Genomic DNA, 10,683 nt, shown 5'->3' with positions numbered 1-10,683 from the left:
GAAAAAAATAATTATAAAAATGTTGTTGACAAATAAAAAAAATAATTATAAATCCTTTCAGGTATAAATGGGATCCAGTTCCAGTAGCTTACTTGTTAAGTCCTGGTCTTTTTCCAGACAGACATAGAAAAAGAAAGAGGGAGGGAGGGAGGGAGGAAGGGAAGACAGGAGATCCCTTTTAGGTTGATTTAGCTTTAATTTCCCATATGCAGTGTTAGCAGAATCAGGGAGTGAACAGACTCTGAGATACAGAGAAGAGCCTGGAGGGCACTATTTCCTTGCACCTTATGAAAAGCAAAATAACCTAGTCATTGATTCTGCTAATGACCTCTGTGAATAAAAGCAATGCATAGGATACTCTGTAATCTACTTCTCACTCTCCTCAAAGCTCGTAGACCCAATGGTACATATGAAAAATGTTGACTAGGTCAACCTAACATCTTAAATGGTGGCTCACAGACTAAAAAGTCAATCAGTGTTTTGCTCCTGTGTGTCATAATAGATCCCATTTCCAAAATTAAATATTTGATGGACTTCTACTACTTCTCTTTAAATACTAACATTGAAAAACGCATGTAAAATGTAGTCATAGTTTGGACCTCCTTGGAGGAAAGAGCCTCCAGACTGAAAATAATTTTCTTCTAGTTGAAATCCATACTTATGTGAGTAATGTAAGGACTATTACATAGGGCTTTTCCTCCTCGGCTAGTGCAAAAGTATCTGGATAGGTTAGACAAAAGCAGACTTAATTCTGTGACTGATGTGGGTGATTTAATACATTTCATATCTCAGCTTATGATGTGAGCACATATCCAGTGTGCCCATCAGCAAAATTTCACAAAATAACAAATCCAGTCCAATAAATGTTTAAGTCATGCTCTTTCTGTTCAGGTCCCTAGTGATATTTATTTGATTTGATTACAAAAGAGCAAATCAATAAAATGCTACCGCCAGAAAATATCAAGCTGTGCCCACTCAATAAATGTATTCATTCGGTTGTCAGAAAACACGGCAACTCACAGAAAATCCATATTAGCTGATTGTATGGGGTTAAAACTGAAGCACACCTAAATAGGAGACAATGGTCGTTTGTACAAAAACTCTGGTAGGGAATCTCCAATCATAGGACAATCAAGTTTTCTGTTGAGGAATTATAAAATTTGTTATTTAGAACCTTTAAAGAAAATAGGAACTGAAAAACATGAACTCAGTTATAGAGGTCTCAGTTCCAGGGAACGTAAGTGCCAGTGACTTGTGGTGACTGTCACAAAAGAATAAAAGGGAAGGTCTCATCACTAAGCGGATTGATGAAGTGGTGTCACTGAGGCAGGGACAGCAAAGGTGCAAGGTGGCATGGTGTCACAGTGACATCCTTGCGGGTCATACAGTATCGGGGATGCACCCAACCTGTCATGGTATCTACTTGCATTGTTTTCCAGCATCCCCATAGACTGCGTTCATCTGTGTATGTTTCTGATAGATGCCGTCTCTCCTTCTAAACCACATTTGCTCATGGCTACCCCGACTCGTACTACAAGTACAAAGCATGATTGAGGAAGAAGCGTGGTGAATACAAGAACATCAATGTAGATCTGTGTGGGGGACTAGGAAAGAAAGAAGCAAGAAACCACTGGAAAGTTGCTACTTATCTCAGGAAATGGTACCGCAGCTGACTAGAGAGCTTGGGGTTTTTCTTGTTTGTTTGTTTGTTTGTTTGTTTGTTTTGGTTTTTTGGTTTTTTTTTTAAGCTTGAGGTACTGAGGCTCCATCAGCAGGAAATGGAGAAAATGTATTCTGTTGGCCTATGCTGGTAACACAGCAGGGTTTGGGGGAGAAATATGGGCAAGGTGGTAGCCCGTTAGAAAGCAGAAGATTCTCATATTGCTCGGCTGCTGAACGCAATCATGTCTGGGCTTCCTCTGTCAGTGTTAAATCCCTCCCTTCACAGCCTCATCAGTGACTTGCCATCAAATCCGTCTCAATACAGCACTAAGAAAGCGGAGTCTTCATCTGCGTCTTGGCTACATAACATGTTCCCAAAAGGAGCATGTGAGGAGGCTCCATTCTTGGCTCTCTCCTCATAGGAACATTTTTTCCTTGATTCAAGTTGCAATCCCTGGCATCCAAATGCTGGATAGTCGAGGCATAGACACTCTATCACTCTTATTCCTAATGGTACTACCAAAGTCATGACCACAGCTTCTTGGTGTCCACCTTCCTTTGCATTAGCTTGAAATGCACAATCCCACAATGCCTTGCCTTATGCTCCAGGCCACTCTCTTTTTTTTCCTCCAGCTTTTCCATTGTGGTTGAATCAAGAGAAGCTGGGTGTCTTTAATGGTCATACGTTTGCATGCTGGAAGTGTTAAGATCAAGCGAGGCAATCTCTTCCTCAGAAAACCTGTTCTAAGCTTGCTAGCTCATACAGCCTCTCAGAAGACAGCCCTGTGAGGCCGAGCAGTCAGCTGCATTGGTATCACATGAGAGCAAGCTCAAGGTGCCAGGCCTTGAGCAGTTCTTTCTTAGCAATACCATTCCTATTCCTTCACCTCTACTTCTCTGGGACTGTTCTCCCAAATAACACATTGATAAGTAAGAGACACGAGTTTTGCTGGCTGCATTTTCTCTAGAAGCTGATCTGAAGCATCCCTGTATTATAAAGTGTATCATCCCAACCTTCACCTTAGATCTCAGCCTTATGTCTTCATCTCCCCCCAAACGGAAGATATCTTACATTTAAAGTATGCCATCCAGCTTGATATTCACATTGAGGGAGAATCCAGTTGGTAGCCTACGGTTTTGCTTTGTTTCTCTCTGCCTTGTTCTTTCCAGAGTTGCTCTTTCTCCAGTCTACCTTGAAGTCCAGGATCACCGGTCTGACAGACAAATTCATTTGGGTCCAGATCATCAAAGATGTCACTTCTTTTCATAATGCCCTCCAGTGTTGATGGAGCTCTCCTCACGCTAGGTTGTACTGTACAATTCAGCAGGAGAGAACTGTTTCTGGTTCTGGCAAAGCTCTTCAGTATCTACAAAATACCCTTTTAGTCCAGAATCCATGCTTATGCTGACTGATTTTACTCATGGTTTCCTATGACCTCGAAGCTTGGGTTTCAGAACCCTGAAGATGTGTTCACCAAAACATGTGCGAAGCTGGGACTAGATGGGGTTCATCAGTCACTACCAACATAATGAAGAAGCTCCCTGGGTACAGCAGAGGGGGGGAGGTGCAGAGGCTTGGTAGGAGGACTCTGGGTGGGCAGGCTCGGGCTGTAAACATTGAGTGGAGGCTACTGCTGTGCTAGTTTTCGCGCACTCTGATAAATCATCCACACATCCCACACTCACAGTGGGCCTACCGACCTCTCTACAGCCTGACCAATACCGGTAAGGGCTTTGCCAATTGCCCCAGGGGTTTGAGTGCCTTGGAGTGCTGTATATGTGTGCAAGTACTCATTCCCTCAAAACGTCACCACTGAAGCTTCCTCCTCCACTTCCCACAATGGCTGATGATAGCTCCCAATCCAAGAAAAGACTGCAGCCTTTAAAATCACATTCACCCTTGGAAGTCATACTCTGAAAATCTTACTTCTCTTTATTAGTGGGATATTTAAAAAACGTGGTTGACAGTGGCAGACTCACCACCAGAAGGCACTGTGCGTCTCGGAGCCCGTTGACTCTGTCCATAATTCAGATAAGTCTGCTAATGATCATCAGAGATATTCATCTTCCCAAAATACTGATGAGAAATAATAAAGTGACCAGAACTGATTCTAGTTGGCTGTTTTATAAATATGTACTTTTGTCATAGGGAGATAGTTAAATGAAAAGACCAACCGTATTGTGGTGACGCATTCCCACACTCTAGCACTAGGGTATGTCTTTCTCACGGTTTCTACTGCGGTGATGAAACACCATGAAAAATGTCACTTGAGCAAGGGTTTTACTTGGTTTATGTTTCTACACCACTGTACAGCAACTCAAGGAGGGCAGGAACCTGGAGGTAGGAACTCCTGTAGAGGACACAGAGGAGTACTGCTGACTGGCTTGCTCCTCATGACTTGCTTAACCTGACTTCATATAGAACACTCAGGACCAACAGCCCAGGGGGTCCTCCCTTACAGATCACTAGTTAGGAAAATGGCCTAGAACCCAATCTTACAGAGGCATTTTCTCAATGGAGGCTCCCTCCTCTCTGATGACTCTATCTTGTGTCAAGTTGACACAAAACCAGCCAGCAGAGGGCCATTGTGGAGGATCCTGCTTAAAGTCAGTCTGAGGTATATGTAGAATTTTATCTCAAAAATCCAAGGTCTGGGCATGCAGCTTAGCACTCGTGTACTTATCTATCACTCACAAAGGCCTGGGTTTGATCCCCAGCACTGAAGAACAACAATAAAGTCCTTACTCTGCTTAAGTCTTCTGTGCCAGAGACTACTGCAGTCACAGTAGTGAGTCTGTGCTTGCTTAGATCCTTGTGTCTGAGGCTGTCACAGTGTTTTTACAGTTACCTATTAACACCATTGTGTAATCAGGGTGCGGGTGACCAATGTCTAGATAGCATAGCTTTTCCCTACCTTGCTTTACAGATACTAGAACCCAAGACTATAGAAGGGCAGAGGAAGACACAGAGAAGGCTGGGTATGCTCTTAGCCACTCATTCTATGTATTTCTTGCATTTGAGCAAAATTATGTTCATAGCCAATAAAGCCCATCCACTGAGAGCCTGCCTTTCCAAGAGGTTTACATTATACTAAAGGCACACTGCGGGTAGATTATCAAGAACATGCCTCTCCACTACAGTGCGAAACTAAGCCTATCCCAGACTAGGCTGTTAGGGGGAGCAAATGAAACATTTAAATGTAAAATAACCACAGAGATTATCCAACACAACTCTTCAAAAAATTAATTTATGACATACATGATTGATATGAAAAGGTGCCATATGAACTCACAATATATATATATATCCATACACATACACAATATATATATATATATATATATATATATATATATATATATATATATATATATATATATATATATATCCATGCCATGGCCTTCAGCTAAGTATAAATAAGACAGTTGCATATTCTGGTTTTTGAAGAACAGAATGATACTGCCTTGAAGGGAGAAAGCTGAGGCTATATTAACACTTGATAATAATATATGTAATCCCACTCCCTTCAGAGAGGACAGTGCTGTTGGTAAAATAGGTCACAACATCGTCCACCTTTTGGTTGTCTCAAAAACTAGGGAGCTGTGCTGACATTCAGTGACAACAGGGACTCCAGTTAAGCTGACAATACAAAAAGTTGTTCCACGGTCCTTGGAATGTCCAAATAGTGATTCATTTCCAGCAATAAGCAAAAATATCCTATGTTGTAACTGTCTATAAACACTCAAGGTGGGATCTATTGCTTTTTGACTTATAAACTCCAGTGCATATCAGCATGCTTCTTTAAAAACTCAGAAACTTGGGAGGTTATGTGCCAACTGCAATGGGAACACTTCAGCATTTTAACAGCCGAAGGTCCAGATTGGTCCAGATGAGCTAAGGCTCTCAAAGCTTGCCGCTGCTTTGTCAGGGAGACTCTGATCCTGTCCTTTGCTCTAGTGCTCAGAACGTGAAGCTCTCATGCTAAACTTACAAAGGCCTGTCCTTTGCGTGGCTCGTAACTCAACATCTCACCTTGCATTAGATGTGACAATTTGGAAGTGAGCAGAGCTTTCAGGATAATGAATTTATATCATAGTTCCTAACTTGCAATTAAATTGTCATTTCTCTTTATACTAATTCCTAGCAGAGTAAGTGGATCACACAGATCAGATTTCCTGTCAGAAGGGTAATTGTCAGAGTCAGGGCTATACGTTTCTTTTAAAGTTTTATTATTTAATTTAAATTGGAAATTTCATCTGAGTGTGGAGTTATGTTTTATATACCTCGCTATAATATACATTTTTATGTTTTGTGTAGTACGTATGTATGTATGTACATATGTATGTATGATATATTATGTGCTATGTATGTGCATGCTACAGCGCGTGTGTGAAGGTTGGAGACCACCATGGAGGAATCAGTTCTCTCCTTCCACCATGTGTGTTCAGGGAAAGGACTCATGTAGTCTGCTTGGCAGCAAACTCTGTATATGGCTGAGCCATCTTTGAGATCCAAAATACTATACCATATATACTTTGCAAACTCAAAATGTAATCTATAGGTGGTTCTCAAAATTTTATATTTCAATAAATGATGTAAAAGACCAGAGTTGAGTATTCCCCAGCAATGCTCACTGCCTCAGGCACCATGGTCTGTCTAGGGATCCTTGGACATCCATCTTTGTCCTTCTGCACTGCCACGGCACTTCTGTGACACTCATGGTGACATTGTTCCAACATCAAGTGGACAATGGACAGTCCCCATTTGTTTCAGCCTATTCAAGCAATGTGGTCCTCTCAGCACACAATTCCGTGAGCAATGATTTTACCGTTGTGAGCCGCATCTCAGGATGGCAATGAACCCCTAACTCCAGCCATATGCAAAAGGCTCATATATACCCATTTCTTCTCTTGACAGTGGCCCATGCTATCCTAATGTTAACCTTCCCAACATGGGGCCATCTCCTCTGCCTCTCATGCCTAACCCCAGGCCATGGCCAACACGCTTGACACAAATACCAAATCCTGCACACCATGGGCCCTGTGCACCCACAGGGTCCTCTGGGGCATGTGAAAACAAAACAAAACAGGTTTCAAGTAATTTGCATGCCCATGCTTTTTAAGGAAAGTTTAATTCTGATGTTCGTCAAGCTCTCCAATTAAAAGGGCAGAGGTGATAACAAGCAGACAGGTTACATCGTGTGTGCAAAGCCCCCTGGAATTGTAAATGATGTTTGGTTATTTATGGGTATCCCAAAAGAATTTTAATACTGTCTGTGGGGAGGAAAACGTCTCTGAGAATAGAATACAAGTTCACACATAGGAAAAGGCACTTAGATATGGATGGAGGGTACCAAACGTGCTTTTATAGTTAAATGTCTCATTACTTGGTAGGAGAGGTTCCTATTGCTTTACTCGGGATGGTTTCTTAATCCCTTCTAACAGCCCCCTTAACCACGAATAATGATTTGCCCTTTTCTGTTATTTCTGCATATCAAGTAAGCATTTCTCTCGAGGTACATTGAGACTTTGCAATGTTCCTTCTGCAGAGTTACTGGAACTTGGATCATCCTGAGCTGGGGTTATAGGTTTGCAATGCAGTACCTGGTGAAGCAGGCTGTTTCAGAGGAAAGTTCCTTCCACCTCATTTCTTTTTGAGGCCAGCTTTTTGCTTTTCTGTCTTGAGTGTGCATACCCAACAGGAAAGCAGAAAATTAAGGAGAATGGCTTTTGGCACGCGACGGTCGTCTTTGGCCTTGTGAGCCTTTCTGTTAGTGAGCTCCTCCTGGGCATTTTCACGTGTGTTTGTTACAAAGTCCAGTGAGGCTTACAGAGTACAGTATATTTTGATTTTTGCTTCAGAATAAGTTTGGAATCGCAAGACAACTGAAGGACAACAAGCAGTACTGTACATTGTCGCATACGCTAACTTAACTAAAATCATAAACATCGCAGCCATTATTTGTACAGGCCTTTATACACTAGGGCTTTTAGAAAAGTCTCCAGAAAATTTTGCCCATAGGCTTCCCAGCATCTCATAGTCTGGGGCGAATACCTACCACTGAGCTACTTCTTAACCCTCTCTGTTTTAATTCTGAGACACTAAATTAGCCAGGCAGGCCTTGACTTACAACCCTCCTTCCCTGTTCATATTAAATATTTTGTAAGAAGTAGTCATGTAGGACACAGGGGGAAAGGGGGCAGAGAAATGGGCAATGGTAACAGCATCACTGAAAACTCTGTGTTGATTTGGTTTATGACCTTTGAGGGAAATGTTAGTGGTTTTTCTGCTTCAGGTACAATGGTGACTTGCAGGAATTTATAAAGCTGACAACAGGTTTATATGATACCATGTATTAATAGTAATCCCAACAGCAATTTATGTAAAACTGCCCAAGTACGTCTCTACATGCAGGTCCATAATCATGACCCCTTAGAACTGAGTACATCAGAGTATACAGTAATATTTTGGCTAATACCTAGGGTGACTATGTTAAAAAAAAACTTCCTACCACCATAGTTGATTTACTTTATAGAAAGAAAAATCAGCCAGACATGGTACAGAACTGTAATCCCACTACTAGAAGGCTGAGTCAGGAAGGTCATAAGTTCAGGGACATCCTGGGTAACAGTGAGACTGTGTCCTACAAACAAATGGAACATATGTTGGTACAACATTAAAGCCAAAACATGTTTCGGTCCCTGAGATAAACATGAGCCCTGTTCTGGAATCCCCACACAATGGACCAAGGACACAACCCCTTGCCCACATGAGCCTGCTGCCCTCCAATGGTTTTCCAAAGGCCAGGGTGAGAACACTATTCCCTTGAGTTCCTTGGTCAACAAAGCCCTGCATACAGAGACCCACCAGTTATGACCAGATTCTCTAACCTCATCCCACCTAGCAGACAGAAGCCCCATGGCGTTCTGTTTTTCTGTCAGTATACCTGGAATGCAGTCAAGGTATCTGCTGTTTCAGTGGGGTCATTTGATGATTCTGAAACACACCAATGTCAATGTATCTAGACCAGTACCCCAGGATATGTCCTCATGATGGATTGGGGCTTTCTGTATTCTCAGCATCAGTCTGCCTCTGCATCCTCAGGCTACCCCTCAATAAAATGGTGAAACTGGACAATGCATATTAGAATTCAGGCTCCTCACCAGGTTTAAGGACACAGATTTCATGTTAAACCATGCCTGGCTATCTCTCTATGTTGCAGAAGCTTTGAGCATCACAAATGTTATACAGTCAGAACCCAGGTTTTGCAGCTGATGACTACTTTTGAGTCTGGCGATGTTGTCATGAATAAAAACAGGTTCTTCAGCCATTAAACAGATGCATTATCTATTTCATGTTATTCTTTTATTTTAATAGTTCATTTTACTGAAATTTAGTTACATATGATGCATTTCAAAAATACAGTTAATGGCTTGCAAAATGGCTCAGTGCACAGAGACACATGCAAGCTGACCTGACAATATGAATTCAAGTTACCAGATCCCACAAGGTGGCAAGAGAGAACCGATTCTTGAGAATTGTCCTTTGACCTTCAAGTGTGTACTTTGACATTTAAATGTGTGCCTGCTCCAGTACTCAACTTTACCCACAGATCCACTCAGTGAACTCAAGACACTTTCTCAACATTGCCAGCCGCAGAACTGATGATCTGGGGTTTGGATTGAACAATTACAGTGCATGCATCTTGCTGCCATACCATCAATTTCAATTGTATATAGCACAACAGTAAGTTTTAAACCTTTAAACTTTCCCTTTTCTATAGCATCTCAAAGCAGCATTATAATATTAACATGACTTCCTCAAGAATACACACACTGGACTTGGGGTTAGAAATACAGTTCCCTGACCTCCACATAAATTAGGATGAAAACCACAGATTGGCTGAAGACAGTTACAAAGTGAGCACCTCGATAAAGCCAGCAGCGTGAACTCTGGAACCTTATTGGACTTGTCTCCTCTGGGCTGGTTTATGATGTTATAGAAAACTCATGGTTTACTTTTTAAAGAACTTGAACCTGACCAATTTCCCTAAGGCCTTATACTTTAACATCAGAGTCTTCTACCCAAGGACCATTGTCACTGCTTAAGATGCTGCTGTTTTCTCCATATACACAGGCAGCAGAGGATGGCCTTGTCTGACATCAGTGGGAAGGGAGGCCCTTGGTCCTGTGGAGGCTGACACCCCAGTGTAGGGGGACGCTGGAGGGATGGAAAGAGAGAGGGTGGGTGGGTGGAGGAGCACCCTCATAGAGGCAAAGGGGAGGGAGGAGAGGGAGGTTTGTGGGATGGAGGACTTGTGGAGGGGTAACTGGGAAATGGGATAGCATTTGAGATGTAAACAAATGGGATGATTAATTAAAAACATAAATATTAAAAATAATAAAAGATTTTTTAAAAAAGATGCTGCTAATCACTGAAGTGCAATCCCAAAGCAAATTAATTAAAATGCAGCTTCCAGAGCCTGCCCTCCCGCTGAATGGATCCCAGCTGGTGTACTTCTGAGCAGCTCCTCACTGGAAAGGAAGCCGCCCAGGAGGTTGTTGCCTCACCCTGGGGCTGACTTTGCCCCAGGAAGGAAATAATCTCTCTTTAACTTCTCTCAGGGATTGGCACTTCAACAGACTGTTTCATAACTTTCTCTGGGAAATAAATTCTGCTCAGCACAGACAAGAGACCAAGACGAAAGCAAAGGAAATATTGCACTGAAGTCTACCTTGGCCAATCAAGGAGTTGAATTTCCATCTCAAGGGTGGCTACATCAAGAAAGGAAAGGCTCCTTCTCCTAGTCATCATTAGCTACTTGGCATCCGCAAAGATGGATAGCACATGCACACTGCCTCTTGAGCAGTGTTAGTGGGCCCAGCCCTGTATCTCCTGCAGGCTACCACATCTGTTCTCATTTTAGTACTGCACTGGCCATACCACGCCTGGAGAAAGGGTTTTATGACAAGGCAGAAGTTTATAAAATCAGCAAAAAACTTCTATTGTCTAGAATGCAG

The sequence above is a fragment of the Rattus norvegicus genome, chromosome 6, assembly GCF_036323735.1.
Source record: "Rattus norvegicus strain BN/NHsdMcwi chromosome 6, GRCr8, whole genome shotgun sequence".
NCBI classification, from domain to species: Eukaryota; Metazoa; Chordata; class Mammalia; order Rodentia; family Muridae; genus Rattus; species Rattus norvegicus.
Note: the sequence above shows the minus strand (reverse complement) of the source record.